We start from the raw sequence: 14,955 nt of genomic DNA on the forward strand, positions 1-14,955 counted from the left end.
ATGTGCACGTGTTATAAGTGTGTTGGTTTAATGGTCAGAGCCAGATCAGGGTATTGGGGAGGCGTCTCTAGACAGGCTCACATGCCCTCCCCACCCCATGGTCTCTTTTGAACAGGAGATTCTCCTTCCTTCTGCGTTGTTTGGCGGCAGGGACAGAAGGCCAGGAGTGCTGGTGCCTGGCTTGCATGCTGTTCTCTGCAAAAGCAGAGCTTCACGTGTGTGTGGGCCCCAGGTTCCTGGGAGGGTAGGGGTTGGCCACAGTCTGTGGGAGCTGCAGCACTCCTTTGGGGGATCCTATCTTCATCCCCATATAGCACTGTCCTGGAAAGGGTTCTGTTGAAGTCAGCTTTTGCCAGCCCTTCCCTGGGCTTCCTGATGCGCTGACTTCAGGACCCTTTGGGCAACTGCTTGGCTCTGAGGAAGAGCTAGAAAGTCAAAAGCAACTCTTGACTCAACCACAAAGTAGCCTAAACTCTTCTTCTGTTTCCTGCCACAAGCTTGACTCTCCTTATGTATGACAATGCTTGGAACGTCCTTATGTATGACAATGCTTGGAACGCTTTTTTGTACCATTCTGTGTGCTAAATTATGGAAAACAGTCCTGGAGAGCGCAGAAACCACCATTTCCGCTAATTCATTGCCAGGCCGGACTTCTCCCCCTCCTCCTGGCTGTCATTTCCATCAGATTCATTTCACAGTTTGCCCCTCCTCCCACTCAACCCAGGAACCTCCTGCACCCCCATGGGTGGGAGAAGCCCCCTCACAGACACACTCATTTCAGTGAGTGTTTAGGAGAACTCCCTCCATAAACCGGTCCTGCAAAGGTCATTTGTACATCATGAGGATGGTTGAAAGAGCAAAGTCAGAGAAGATGCAAAGAAGACAGCTGTCATACAAACAAGCAGAATGCCACCTTCTTTCTGGGGACCGGAAGCCAGGTGAATGTCCAGCTTTGAGCTGAGGCTCTCTGCCAGAGAGACGTGTGGCGGGCATGTCTCCCTCCCTGTGAGTGCCCCCAGAGGTCAGCCTGGGGCAGGACAGGTGGCTGGCACCCCATAAACTCTCCCTTTGTCTCCCTGTAAACATCAGTGAGAAATTTACTTTATAAAGCATCTTACAGACAGCCTAGTCTCCAGCTCCTCTAACCAATAAAAACAACCTCAGGTCTTTCCATGTCATTTGAACAAAACCAGCAGAAATTTCCTGCTAAGCTGGGACAAGTTATCACCTAGGAGGAGACTGCAGCAGGGAAAACGTGTGAATTACCTACATATGGTAATGAGTTCCCAATTGTTTATTACCTTTCCGGAAAAATCATGTAGAAGATTACAGAGACATCAGTGGAATAAGATTTTGAAGCCAGTAGAAGGTTTTTATGGGGGGGGGAGGTTATTTTATTTTGTTTTTCTAAGTAAAATCTAATAGAATCCCAAAATGGGGGAGATGAAAATACTTCCTTCCAAGCTGCAGAGTTAAACACCAGGGAATAGGAGGGAGGACAAGGCCCTGCGTATCACCTCGGCAGTTCCCCACACCGCCCACCACCCACGCTGCCAGAGCTTCTTTCCAAAACAAAGGCCAATCTGACTGACTCCTTCCTACGGAACACTCGCCAGCTGCGTGACGATGAGGCCCTGAATGAAAGCTGTGCCGGCAAGGACCCAGAAAAGGATTGGCAGTGTGGCACCTGAATCAGTGCAGGGTGAGGAGGAGGAGGGTGCCAGAGCGGCTCCCCCTGTTCTGCGAGGACTCTGTGCTCAGAGGTGAGGAGCCTCTGGGATGCACCACAGGCTGAGAGGTGGGCAAAGACGTGCTGACCTGGAGGGCGCCAAGGTCACCTGGAAAGACTTATCCTCTCCACAACTGGAGACTTCAGCCTAGAGTTCAGGAGCAAGGTCTTGGATGGAGCTACAGGGCTGGAATTAACACAAACATTGAGAGTGGCAGCTGTCCGTCGTGACTGAGATCAAAGATGTGGACAGGACCGCCCAGGGCACGCACAGAGTGGGAAGAAGAGAGGCCACTCGTGGAGTCAAGTGGTAGGAAGCGAGGTGTCCAGTGAAAGAGAGAGGGACACCCATAGGCCACCCCGGCAGGCAGGAGCGCGCTTGTCTGACAAAGGGTGTGATTATTGTGATTCTTGTTATCAGTGCGTTACTGTAGCATGTATGGAAAATACTGCAAAGCATTGCGAGTCAGAATCCCTCAGGGAGAAGCAATGCTAACCTTTTGGTGACCTTCTCTCTACAGTCTTTTTTTTCTCCTCACTTCTGTCTCTCTGTTGTGTGTGTGTGTGTGTGTGTGTGTGTGTGTGTGTGTGTGTGTTTGTGGTAGGTATGATATATTGCATTTTGTAATACGGCATTATATTTTATATTAAATTGCCTTATAATGAATAGCTTTAATGCAGCCCTACTATATATAACCTTAAATCTTATTTTCACTTAATATCATAGCATAAGCAATTTCCCACGTTATTTAAAAACCGTAGAAGAACCCGCTTATCAATAGCAGAGCAAACACCACACTGAGCATTTAGGGGTTCAGGTTGGTGCGCCCTGTGGTGTGAATTCCCATCCACTGGCAGGTCGGTGAGCCCTGTTATGTGAATTCCCATCCACTGGCAGGCCGTGTGCCCTGTTGACCATGCGTATGAGAATAGCCACTCAATGGCTAGCACAGCCGCCACACACTCACTGTTTCCTTCCGGGCCTGGAGTCGGGAGCCCCTGGCCTCACACGCTGCTCACAGGCCTACTTTGGCTGCCTGTCTTAGCAAGGGTCTTTACGTCTAGAAATGCGTATTCCCCGACCCTCAGGACCCTTCTCCTCCTCCGAAGCAGTATTCTGGCCTTTCTGGGGCCCAGCCATGTCCGCACAGAGCAGCCCAGGTTGGCTGAGGGGCAGTGAGCTCTGTGGAGCCTCCCAGTGCCCTGCCCCCTGTCCCTCTGCCAGCCCGAGGCTCCTCCCACAGCCGCTGCCTGCCACCTGGTGCAGCCCTGGCTGGCCTGGCCCTCCAGCCCTGGGCAGCACTGCTGCCTGACAGGCCAGCGGAGGCAGGACTCCTGGGTCTCTGCCTGCTGAGATGCTGCTGCCCAGACCCTGCTGACATCGCTGAACACGTCTTCCACCTCCCCTGACAGACATACCCGAAAGAGGCTGCAAACTGCCTTCAGCCTCCAGCACTCAGAAATGCGATTACAGAACACTCCCGCTCAGTATGTCCTCACTTTCCCTGCCGACTGCTCAGGCTTCAGCAGCCACCAGCCCCGAAACACCGCCCTTCCCCTCCGCCCCAACTCCAAGGCCCTCTGAGGCCTGACCCTCTCCATCAGGCAGCTCGCCCAGGCTCTCCGCCTCCTCCTGTAGTCCAGCGTGCCCGCCGCAGACCCGCCATGGTGGCTTGACTGTGCCACCTCCAAAAAGAACGGTCCACCCTGAACCTGTGACTATACACGTGTTTGAAGAAAGACTTTGCAGATATAGTGAGGCAAGGATCGTGAAATGAGAACAGGCTGGTTACCAGCGTATCCAGGGACACATTTAATGTGAAGACTTTATTTTTGAACATGTTAGAATATTTATTTTGTCGTATAAAAATTAACTATGTACAATCAAACACTGGTGATATAAATGATAAAATATCTACATGATAGAATACACTTCTGCCATTAAAATAGTGTTACAGAAGAATATTAATTGAAGTGAAAATGATTACATATTCTATCTTTAAGTAAAAAAGTTAATCAACCTACTTTTGTACTTTCTATAGATGATCTGTGAGACATACAAGAAATGTCTGAAATAATGGCGTGGACCGTTGTGTGGGGCTGGTGGGGCTGTGATGAGACCAGATGCCCCAGGCCTGGGCTGCAGCTCCCAGGATGCTCAGTGAGAAAGATGGAGCCCCTGGTGGGAACAAAGCTCCTCTCTGTACCAAACCCCCAACACCCCTCTCCCCCATTCTCTCACCCCCACCTCCCACCCTCCACACCCACTCCCAATTCTCTAACCTCCACCTCCCACCCTTCACCCCCCACTCCCCATTCGCTCACCCCTCACCTCCCACCCTCCACCCTCTAGTCTCCACCCTGTCCCACTTCCCCACCCTCCTTTAGATGCCTCCCATTGCCCTCACTGTTCCAGGGTCCTTATACACATGTGCTCCTCTGTCTGGCTCAGCTGAGAGGCCCTGAATGGCAAGAACCATGTGCTCTTCCTTCTTCTCTTCCGCTGCACACTGTAAGAAGTAACAAAGGCTGGGGCAAAGCCCCAGAAGAACCCTCGTGCTCTACGGAAGACCCAGGCCAGGATCCCCGGGAAGCTCATGGCTGAACCCCATGGAGGAAGCAAAGAGGGACCTACCTTATGCCCATGTCCACCCTACAAAGTGCAGCAAAGCTCTGCAGTGTGCCCTGCATGGGCTGCCTAGCAAAGGGGAGGACAGGGGTCCAGCCAGGCCTCTGGCCCAGCCATGCCAGATATAGGGGTGTGTCCACCTAGAGGGCACCTTTGTGAGAGTCACATCAGGGCAGCCTGGGGGCTGGATCCTAGCAAAGCCCTGCCCCTGCCCACTCCAGTATTTGTTCTGCTCCTTAGACCTGGGAATACCTGGGAGGGCAGGGAGGTGGGAGGAAGATGAAAGAAGAGAAGGAAAGAGAAACACCCATAAGGAGGAGGCAGGAAGGTCGCAGACTGAAGGTGAAGCTCCTGGCTGGGCGGGTGCACCCTGCGCCGCCCCCTTTCCATCCCCATCACTGATGCCTGCTCCCGGTGCCCTTTACTGCCCCGCTACTGCCTGGCAGCACCCGCTGCAGGAGGAGGGGATGGGGGTCTTCAATCTTATCTGAAGATGATTTACAGGACACTCCTGACGGGGAAGGAGGAGAAGGACACAGTGTGGCACAGGGCGTTCTCACAGCTGCACAATCTCTCTGCCGCCTGCTCATTGCACACATATGGTGGCATGATTTGTGGAGTTTGGTGACATGAAATCATTTGCATTTTCTCTACAAAGCCTGTGCAAACAACTAGAAAGCCACACTGATCCGTGTTAAGTAGGCATTTCCCAGTCAGGAAACACACGAAGGTCCCCCCATCTGGACAGGAACATCTCTACCTCCATGTAGCCGCGTCTTCTCGATAGGAGCCTGCAGATCTCGTGCAGATGAAGTGACCACATCAGTCCTGCCCACACCTGCCCTGACCGTCCCGCTCCAAGGCCCACTTCTCTGGTTTCTTACTTGGAGCTGAGAGGGCTGTGGGGCTCCATCACTCTGTGGGCATGCCACTCCCTGACACCTAAAAGGGGCTGCAATTGGGAAGCAGGTGACAGCAAACCCATTGCTTGGAAATAATTCAAGAGGAAAAGTGGCCTGGTCTGACTTGGGGGTAATGTCGATGATTGAGTGTGTTTTTAACACAGTTTCACTGTTTGGGGGCAAAACTAACAGCCCAAGGCCCCCAGTGGCTAAGGAAAAGCCCGCTGTGCCCACTCCGAGCAGGTGGAGGCATTGGCAGAAAGCACTCTGGGAAGTGTCTGCTTCTCTCTGGAAGCCAATCAGCCTCCTCTGCACACGGATTCCATTCTGCTAGGAGACCCTTGTCATCCTATGGCCCCAAACTGTAGAGGTGGATTCCCACCAGGCTCAAATCAGCAAACCTCCAAGCCACAAGGGTCTGAACTCGCGACTGAACCTCAAGGACATTTCTTTAGAGGCACCAGAAGAATGAGATTCCCGTGGCAAGAGTGGCCTGCACACCTGCAGTGGCTCAGCCTCTGCAGCCTGTGCTTCCACTGATCAGAATTCTAAAGATGTTCCCACACCTCCCATGCTGCCCATGGCGTCTAAGTTGGCAGTGCCCGTGGCGCAGCCTGGCTGTAGGATAGGGTTATCAACTGGCCCACAGTGTGTGCTGTGGACGGGAGCTCAGAGCACAAAGAACAAGGGTGGAAGAGGTGCCTTCAGCAGACCCAGCTATTGACGGGCCTCGTCAGGCCAGGGTGAAGCCCTCTGTGTGTGGGAGAGTCCCCACGAGCTTGGTTTCACATTGGGTTATGATATGCGCAGATGAAGGGCCATGTGGCTCGTGGTCATTAGACAGGCACGCAGGAGCCAGATATCATTCTAAGCTATTACACACATCATTTCACTAAATCCATCCCAAAGTGCCATGAAGACGGTACGGTTCTGTGCCTGTTTAAAGGATGAGAAACCCAGGCAAAGAGAAACATGGCAATCTGCCCAGGACTCCAAGGCTGAGCCTTAGCAGAGGCTGGGATTCAGACTCAAGCAGCCTCCCAGAGCCCAGGCTTTCCAGGAAAGGAGGCCAAAGGGTCGGCATGTGGCTGAGGTGGCGGGGACACCTGGTGACCGAGGAGGCGTCCGTACCGGCCCTCTGCTCAGCTGCCACCTGTCTCTTCTCCGTGGAGTCATGTCAGTGATTGCGGAGCTACACACATTCCCAGGAGGAGGCAGCTCCAGATGCAGCAGTCTCTCCTCTCACTGGTAAATTCTGTCTCAACAGAAAAAGAGGAGACTGAGTATGTTCTCTGCACCATTGATTGTCTTAATATTTTTCACCTTGATGAAACAGTCTCAGGGTAAGAAAACAATAGAATTTCATAGAAGGTAGTCTGTTTTTCTTCCCTGCAGAGTTAAATAATTCTGTGCCTTCAGCAAATTCTGCCTCTTAACCTTTTCTCTGACTCTTCCAGCTCATTAATAAATACACTGAGATGTGCCTGCCTTGGGACCAGTCCCTGGGGCCTCTGACTTCTGACCTTTTTCCATGTTTGGAATTAGACAGAGCAAAACTTTTGATTAGCCAAGGAGCTAAGTGGTAAAATAGAAACACGCACATTAGACTGTGGGGCCCGAGAGAGAATGAGGTGCCATAGGGACCTACCTGGGAGGGCAGCAGGGCCATCTCAAGCTGAATCGCCTGCTCTGTGGCTTCTGTGGAACCAGACAGCGTGGGGAGGGTCAGCAAAGTGTCAGACCCGAGAGCCAGCCCGTAAGACGTCCTTAAGCCATCAAGGAAGATTCCCAATGGCTCCAACTTCCAAGCACTCAGACAGATCATAGGATCTGCCTCGTCCTATGAGCCACAAGTCCGTGGGCCAGGCCTTGGGTGGTCAGCCTCGGCCTCTTGGGGGCCTTAGGAGAGAATGCTTTTCCTTGGCACAGTCAGAGAAAAAGGCCACAAAAATCTAAAACATCCAGGACCAGGGAAGAGAGTGGAGCCTATTGCATCCCATGCCGTTTATACTGAGAGAGGAGTTCCTTCCATCCAACCAGACGTAGCCTCATGCCTCCCAGAGCCGAGCCCCAGGCTGGGACGGAGGTCAGTTTTGTGGGACGGAGCGCTGCACCCTGGCTTGAAGCCCACCCGCAGGTGGGGGAGGACACATGGCTTCTCAACAAACTCCTGCTGCGGCTCCTCAGGCAGCTGAGGTGGGCCGGGATCCGGCCGTGGGCCCAGTGCGGTGCTTTCTTCTATCAGCAAGACGAGGACCGGTCACGGCTGGGCAGCCTGGTTTTAGAAAGGGAGTGCGCCCCTGCGGACTGTCACACATAAAGGTCCATACCGTGCCGGAGCCAGCCAGAGCCACCCGAAGCGAGTCCACAGGAGCACGACGTGGGGGGTGCAGCCTCCTCCCGAGGTCCCAGCGAGTCGGCCTGCTTGCATTCGGAAAGGGAAACACTCACAGGAAGCCACGGCCACACTGCAGCTCAATGCTGGCCATGAGAGGCCGGAGGGGAAAGCCTCCCTGTCAGGCACCTTCTCCCCAAAGCCTTCTACTGAACACAGGGAGAGAATAGAGGGAGAGAGCCTGTCCCTGCGAAGCCCCAAGGACATTTCTTTAGAGGCAGCGCCTTGGGGCTGAGCAGGGCCGACTTTTCTGATTTTTAGTAATAACCTGCTCACTGCCTGCGTTCCAGACACCAGATGTGGCGCCTTGGATAGCTCCCCCTGGCCGGCTCAGAGCCCACGCAGCCGTGGAGGAAAGTGGGCTGCGGTAGTCAGGGAAGACGACCGGGCCTGGAGCTCCTACCTCAGGTGTACAAAGCTGGTTTATGTCTATTCACAGCAAGCCAAGGATATTTTAATGCAAGAAACATTCTTTGAGATTAAAGAGGGCAGCGCATAATAAAATAGCAGAAAGATGTAAGCGCTCTAATCGTGCATGTATCTCATAATATAACCTGAAAATATATGAAACAAATATCAGCAGCATTTTTTTAAGTAGACAAGTGCATCACATTTCCTAGCGGGTTTGAATTCCAGTGAGTCCCTCGTACCATGGCTCTGCTGCCCCTTCCCTGCTGGTCCTGTGCCTGCTTCTCCCCTCACCTTTTCAGAACAAGGAAAGAGGGCGAGTTTCATTTATCCTTCCACTCACACACCTTCCGAGGATATTTTTCCCCATCCTTGTCCTAGTTTTACTTCCCTACAGTTCCAGGAGGCTGCCAGCTCACCTCCTACCCTTCCTCCTGCTGGGAAGGGAGCCTTGTTCTTCTCTTTGCGGCTTCCCAGCAGGGGAGCCCCAGCCGGTGGCTGGGTGGCTCTGGACAGAGGAGAGAGCAAGGCAGGCACAGGCCAGGGGTCCGGGGTCGTCCAGAAACCCCTCCTGTCTGTGCCGAGAATCGCTAAAAGGTGAGCTGCACGTGGCAGGATTCGGCTGTGTCCTCAGAATCTGGGGCACGACAGACTGACACTCACATATGCTCTTGCTGAATGAGGATCTTATCAGGTATGTGTGTTGAAAAACCTTTCCCGTATGAAACTGTTTTTCAATGACATGGTGACAGTTTTTAAAAAGTACAAGGCTGGACTGGCCACGAAGAAGAGGAACCTGCAACAGGGAGAGGCAGAGAAGTGGACGCTCCATCCACCCTGCTCAGGAGGCACGCCTGCTCCCTGCTCAGCACCCAGCTCCAGGCGAAGGAAGAAGCCTCCTTGAAAAACGAAGAGCCACAGAGCATCCACAGCTGATTGTGGAGTCAGTATTCATTCTAAGTGTGAAGAAGAAAAAAAAAAAGCAGTTTGAAGTGGTCCCTGGTGGGAAGTGGCCCCAGGCAGCTGGCAGTGAGGAACAGAAGACTTGTGCAGGGACGAATTTCAAATCCAGTCCCGGAAGAGACTCCGAAGAAACAGATCAAAGGGACATATTCATATTCAAAAGCGAAGCCCAGGAGGAACGAGGCCACCATGACTGAGGCTTATAGGAAAAAAAACAGAAGGATCAGACCCCAAAAGACGAATGGCATTGGGATGATAGGTCAGGGGTATCGACGTGTGTGTTTGACATGTTTAAATAGAATTTTTAAAAATTTAGAGTACTCTTTGAAGGATGTAGCAAAATAGTTCTTAAAATATTAAAGTCATGATTGAGGAATGGGAATTTCTAAAAATAACTAAGCGAGTTTGTAAATTAATTTAATGCACCTTTTAGAAACGGCAGATGCAGTGTTGAAGTTTGGAACGCAACGTGTGGGTTAAAAAGTAGACGAGACACAACTGAAGACATGATAAATGAACTAGAAGCTAGATTTGGAGGAATTACTCAAAAAACATCCCACAGAGGGAAAGCGTCTGAGCGACGTGAACTGAAGATGAAGAAGACGAGGCTGATCTAAGAAGGGCAGGGAAATGTTTAGCGAGAGCCACAGATGAGCTAAGAGAGAAGAGACGTGCACCGCGCAGAGAGAGAGCCACCAAACGTTTTCCAGAATTGAGGCAAATCCCAAGCCCCCAGGCTCTGCCAGTGTGGAGAATCCCCAGCCCCACCGTGTCCTGCATTCTCTGGAGACGTAGTTCGTGGCTTTCATCAAGGAAGCAGGGACACAGCCTTTGGGAGGCTTGGGGAAGCCAGTGCTGAGGAGGAGGCTCCTGCAGTCAGGAGGTAGCAGTGGCCACGGCTACAGCGTCCGTGCTGCAGAGGCCGGGAGACCCATGTGGCTTTCCTGAAAACAGGCTCCCAAGGGCCCTGCCGCTGTGACTCACAACAGGGTGCTCACCTTTTTTCATGTTAGGAGAGGCAATCAGCCAGGAATGGTGCACTTGATGATAGAGAACATGAAGAGGGGTTTCTGAATCTGACCAGGAGGAAACGGCATCTGGACATTAGGAAGAACCCCCAGGCACACTGCTCAGAGAGTCATGCAGTGGGGTGTCCCTCTGCTCTCTTCATCATTCTAAGTCTTCAGGGATAAACTACTACACCCAAGTGGACCCATGGATCTTCTAACACATTTTTAAATCAAATTATTTCTCTGGAAAGGGGCCCCATGTAAAAGATTTGCACGGGATCTAGCTAACACTGGGGGCAGCTCTATCCACAACATTAGTAAAAGGAAGCTGGTTTATGCATATTAACAACAAACCAAGTATACTTTAGTGCAAGAAACAGTGTTTGAGATTAAAGAGGGCAGCACGTAGTAAAATAACAGGAAGATGTAAGCGTTCTAAATGGGCATGTACCTAACAATATGATCTTAAAATATATGAAACAAATATCAGCAGACTTTTTAAAAAAGTAGACAAATTCATCATCATAATGGGGGATTTTAATATCTCTCTCTTAGTAACTGATAATACAGCCAGATGAATAAATAAATCTGCAAGTACTTAGAAGAAACACATGAGAGGCACAAAGTTTACCTTTTTAAATGAATATTGAACATGGTACTCAACATCCGTAGAATATAAAGGTTAAGGCAAAATTAAAACGTGAAAAATTTTTTTAAAAATTTACTCCAACAGACTCTCACTAACTAAAGTTATAATGAAGTTCTAGATCATCCAAGAGAAAAGTCAGGTGCCTGCAAGAACAGCCAGCGAAGAAGGCACTAGAGGTGGTGAAACAGGAGCCCGCCTTAATCTGTGAGAGAGCCGTAATGAGGGAATACTCTGTGGGCTGGAAAATTCAGTTACGACTAAGCTGCTGGACAAAGACAGCACGTAAATTTGGAGAGAGGTAAAGAGACTTATTAAAATTTAACTGTCAAATTAAATATGCATGTTAGAATTTCTAAAGTAAACACTCAATGAATAAAAATAGTTTGGTGAGTTAAAAATCAATATATAACTGTTATTTGCATTTCTGTAATACATGCAATAAATTGAGCATATCATGTAAAAATATGTAATATTTTCAATGGTAACAAAAAGACAAGGGAGACGCCAGAGTAGAATCTAACCACGAATGTGCAATTTATTTAAGATAAAATTGTATAATTTTATTGAGATGTTTGAAAACAAATTAAAAAGTGGGGAAATAGGCTATCTTTATGGATAGGAAGACTCAATATTTTAAAGCAGCCAATTGGTCCCAAATTTTTATATAATTTTAATGCAATCAAAATAATCAAAAGATTTTTATTAAAACTTGACGGGCTGATTCCAAAATACAATATGCAAGTGCAAAAGGTACAAATCGTTAAGAAATCACACATTTTTCAGTAGGAAAAGAAAGGTCTTTTCAACAAATGGGATTAGAATAAAGGTATGAGAGTATAAGAAACAATAAGATTGAATCCCTACTTCATACCAAATACCAACTGTAAAGCAAAATGTATCCTAGAACTAAAAGTAAAAACTAAGACATATAAGTCTCTGGAAGAAAACATGAAAATCTTCCCAACCTTGGGGTGGATAAAAACAAGACACGGAAAGTGTGAACTGTGAAAAGAACAATGGGTACATTAACTTTCAACAAAATGTAGACCTTTCCCTTTGGAAGACACCACTGTGAAAATAAACAAGCAATCCACAAACCAAGAAAAAGAAAAAAGCTCATAATTCAGACATCTGACAAAGCAGTTTGCCATATATAAAGAGCTCCTATAAATCAATAGCAAAAAGACTAACAATAAGAAAAGAGTCCACTAGATGTTTCACAAAATAAGGTATTCAAATGGCTAATAAGTATATCAAAAGCTGCCAAACATTATTAGTTACCAGGAAAATTGCAAATTAAAAACCCCTGAAAAATGAGAATGCCATTTCACACCCACAAGAGTGGCTAAAATGTTAAAACAAACAAACAAAAAAGAACTGATGATACCAAATACCAGTGAGGCTTGTAGGGCTCTTATACATTGCAGAGGAGAGGGTTACATTGTCCCAGTACTTTGGAAATCTGTTTGGCAGTTTCTTCTAACATTAAACTGCTGAACTTGCACCTGTCCTGTGATGAGCTCTTCCACTCTGAGGTACTTAGCTCAGATGCATTAAAACATACGTCTGCAATAAAATTTGTACAAAATGTCTTAGCATATTTAGTTTTAATAGACCCCAAACAGTAACAGCCTTTATGAGTTTGCCAAAGCTGCCATAACAAAGTACCACAGACCGGGTGGCTTACACACAGAAATTTATTTTCTAAGTTCTTTGGCTAGAAGCCCAAGGTCAACGTGCCAGCAGGCTTGGTTTCTCCTGAGTCCTCTCTCTTTGGCCTCCGGGTGTACATCCTCTCCATTTACCGTCACACAGACTTCCCTCTGTGCCTGCCTGTGGCCTAATCTCTTCTTCTTATGAGATACCTGTCATGTTAGACTAGGGCCCACCTTATTAACAACTGTATTGTAACTTAATCACCTGTGGACAGACCTTATCTCAATTCTGTTACATTCTGCAATACTTGTGGTTGAGACCGCAATGTAAAATTTTTGCTGGGAGGCATAATTCAGTTCATGACACACCCCAAGTATCTGTCAACAGGAAATTGGAGAAATAAATTCTCATGTTCAAACAGTGGAATACTACGCGGCACTAAAATAGTCTGAAGAAACACAGATTAGTATAACATTATGTTGAGTGAAAGAAGCCAGCCTGAAAGAATACAGACTGAATTATTCCATTTTTATGAAATCCAAAAATAGGCAAAAAAAATCATCTATAATTCTAGAAGTCAGCCAGAAGTTGCTACAGGGATGGGGATTGACTCAGGGGCTCAAGGAATGTTCTGGATAATGGGAGTTCTCTGTGTCTTGGTAGGATGGGGGTTACACAGACGCACACGTTTAACAAAACTCACCAGTTTCCACTTCCAGCCTCTGTCTTTCACTCTATCCAAGCTTTATCTCACACAAACAAACATAGATATTTAACAGGGGAGACATTATCTGTTAACATTAAAAGCATTAAACAAGTGTCTTATGCTTTTAAATGTTAAACCTGTAATTTGAAATTACTGTGGATTCACAAACAATTGTAAGAAATAATACAGAAAGGTCTTGTGTATCCTTATCCAGTTTCCCCAGTGCAAAACTGTAGGACGATATCACCACTGGGATATTGGCATTAATACAATCAAGAGAATGAAGGTTCCTGACTTTATAGCCACGTCCATTTCAATCCCACGCCTATGCCCTCCTTAACCCCCAGCGAATGCTAATCTGTTCTTCATTTTTATAATTTTATGATTTCAAGAATGCTATATAAATGAAATAATGCACTATGTAACCTTTTCGGTTTTACACTCAGTATTATTCTCTGGAGTTTAATTCAGGTTGTTGTATACGTCAGGGGTTTCTTCTTTTTTATTACTAAGAATTCCATAGTAAAAATACACCGTGGGTTTAAACATTTATATTTTGAAAGACATCTGGATTATCTTCAGTTTTTGGCTATTATGAGTAATGCATCCGTAATTTCTTTTCTCTGGGGAAAATGTCTCAAAGAGCAGCTTCTTGGTTGTATGATAGTTGCATGTTCACTTTTGCAAGAAACTGACAGATTGCTTTCTACAGCGGCTGTGCCCTTTTGCAATCCCACCAGCAATGCACGAGCGAGTGTTTCTCCTCACCCTCACGTGCACTGGGAAGTTTGGGGTGTTGTCACTGCTTTAAGTCATTCTAATGGCTACGCAGTGATATCTAATCGCAGGTTTGATTTGCCTCTCCCTAGTTTGTGATAACGTACATCTTCTCCTGTGCCTCTCCACCATCTTTATATCCTCTTTATGTTTCTGTTCATTTTAGAAGAAGATAGTTGGACTAATTTTTGAGTTTGGGGTGTTCTTTATGCATTTCAGATAATAGTCCTTTGCAAAACGTGACTTACGATGTTTTCTCAGTCTGTAGCTTGCTTTTTCATTCTGTTAAGTCTTTCCAAGAGAAAAATACTTTTGATGCAGTCCATTTTATTCTTTTTTGACTCATACTTTTGGTGTGCAGTTTAAGAACTCCTTGCCTAGCCATATACCCAAATGTTTACTCATAGTTTTTTCCTTTTGAATATTGTACATTAAATCCACGATTCATTTTGAATTTATTTTTGTGTCGTGTGTGAGACATAGGTCAAGGTTCAGGGTTGTTTCTTCTTTCTCCCAATGACCCGTTGCTCCAGCACATCTGTTGAAAATGCTCTTTAAAAGTTAGGCAGGTGGGTGGAAGCAAGCACATGTGCATCCGTTGATGGACGGATGAACAAAGTGTGTTATAGTCGCAGCTGGAGGACTATTTAGGCTTAAGAAGTAATGAAGTACTGATACGTACTGCAACATGGATACCCCTTGAAAGCATTCTACCTTTCACTAAGTGAAAGAAGCCAGTCACAGAAGACCACATAGGAGTCCACTTATATAAAATGTCCAGGCACATCAGTAATGGCTGCTTAGGGATTGCAGGGATGTGGTAATGGGAATTGATAGCTAAATGTTAAGGGATTTCTTTTTGAGATGATGCAAATTGTCTAAAATTGATTGTAGTGATGGTTACACATATATGTGAATACATTAAAAACTTAGGGATTAAATATTTTAATTAAGTTGTGTGGTGTATCTCAGTAAAGCTGTTGAAAAAATCAGTTAGGCAAATCTCTGTGTATCTAGTTTGGAGATCTCTTTCATTTCATTGACTCAACACCACACTATTGACTACTATAACTATGTAATTATAATAAATCTTAAAATCAGGTACAGTGATTCCTCCCACTTTCTTCTCTT

The sequence above is a fragment of the Saimiri boliviensis genome, chromosome 12 (genome assembly GCF_048565385.1).
Source record: "Saimiri boliviensis isolate mSaiBol1 chromosome 12, mSaiBol1.pri, whole genome shotgun sequence".
Classification (NCBI taxonomy): Eukaryota; Metazoa; Chordata; class Mammalia; order Primates; family Cebidae; genus Saimiri; species Saimiri boliviensis.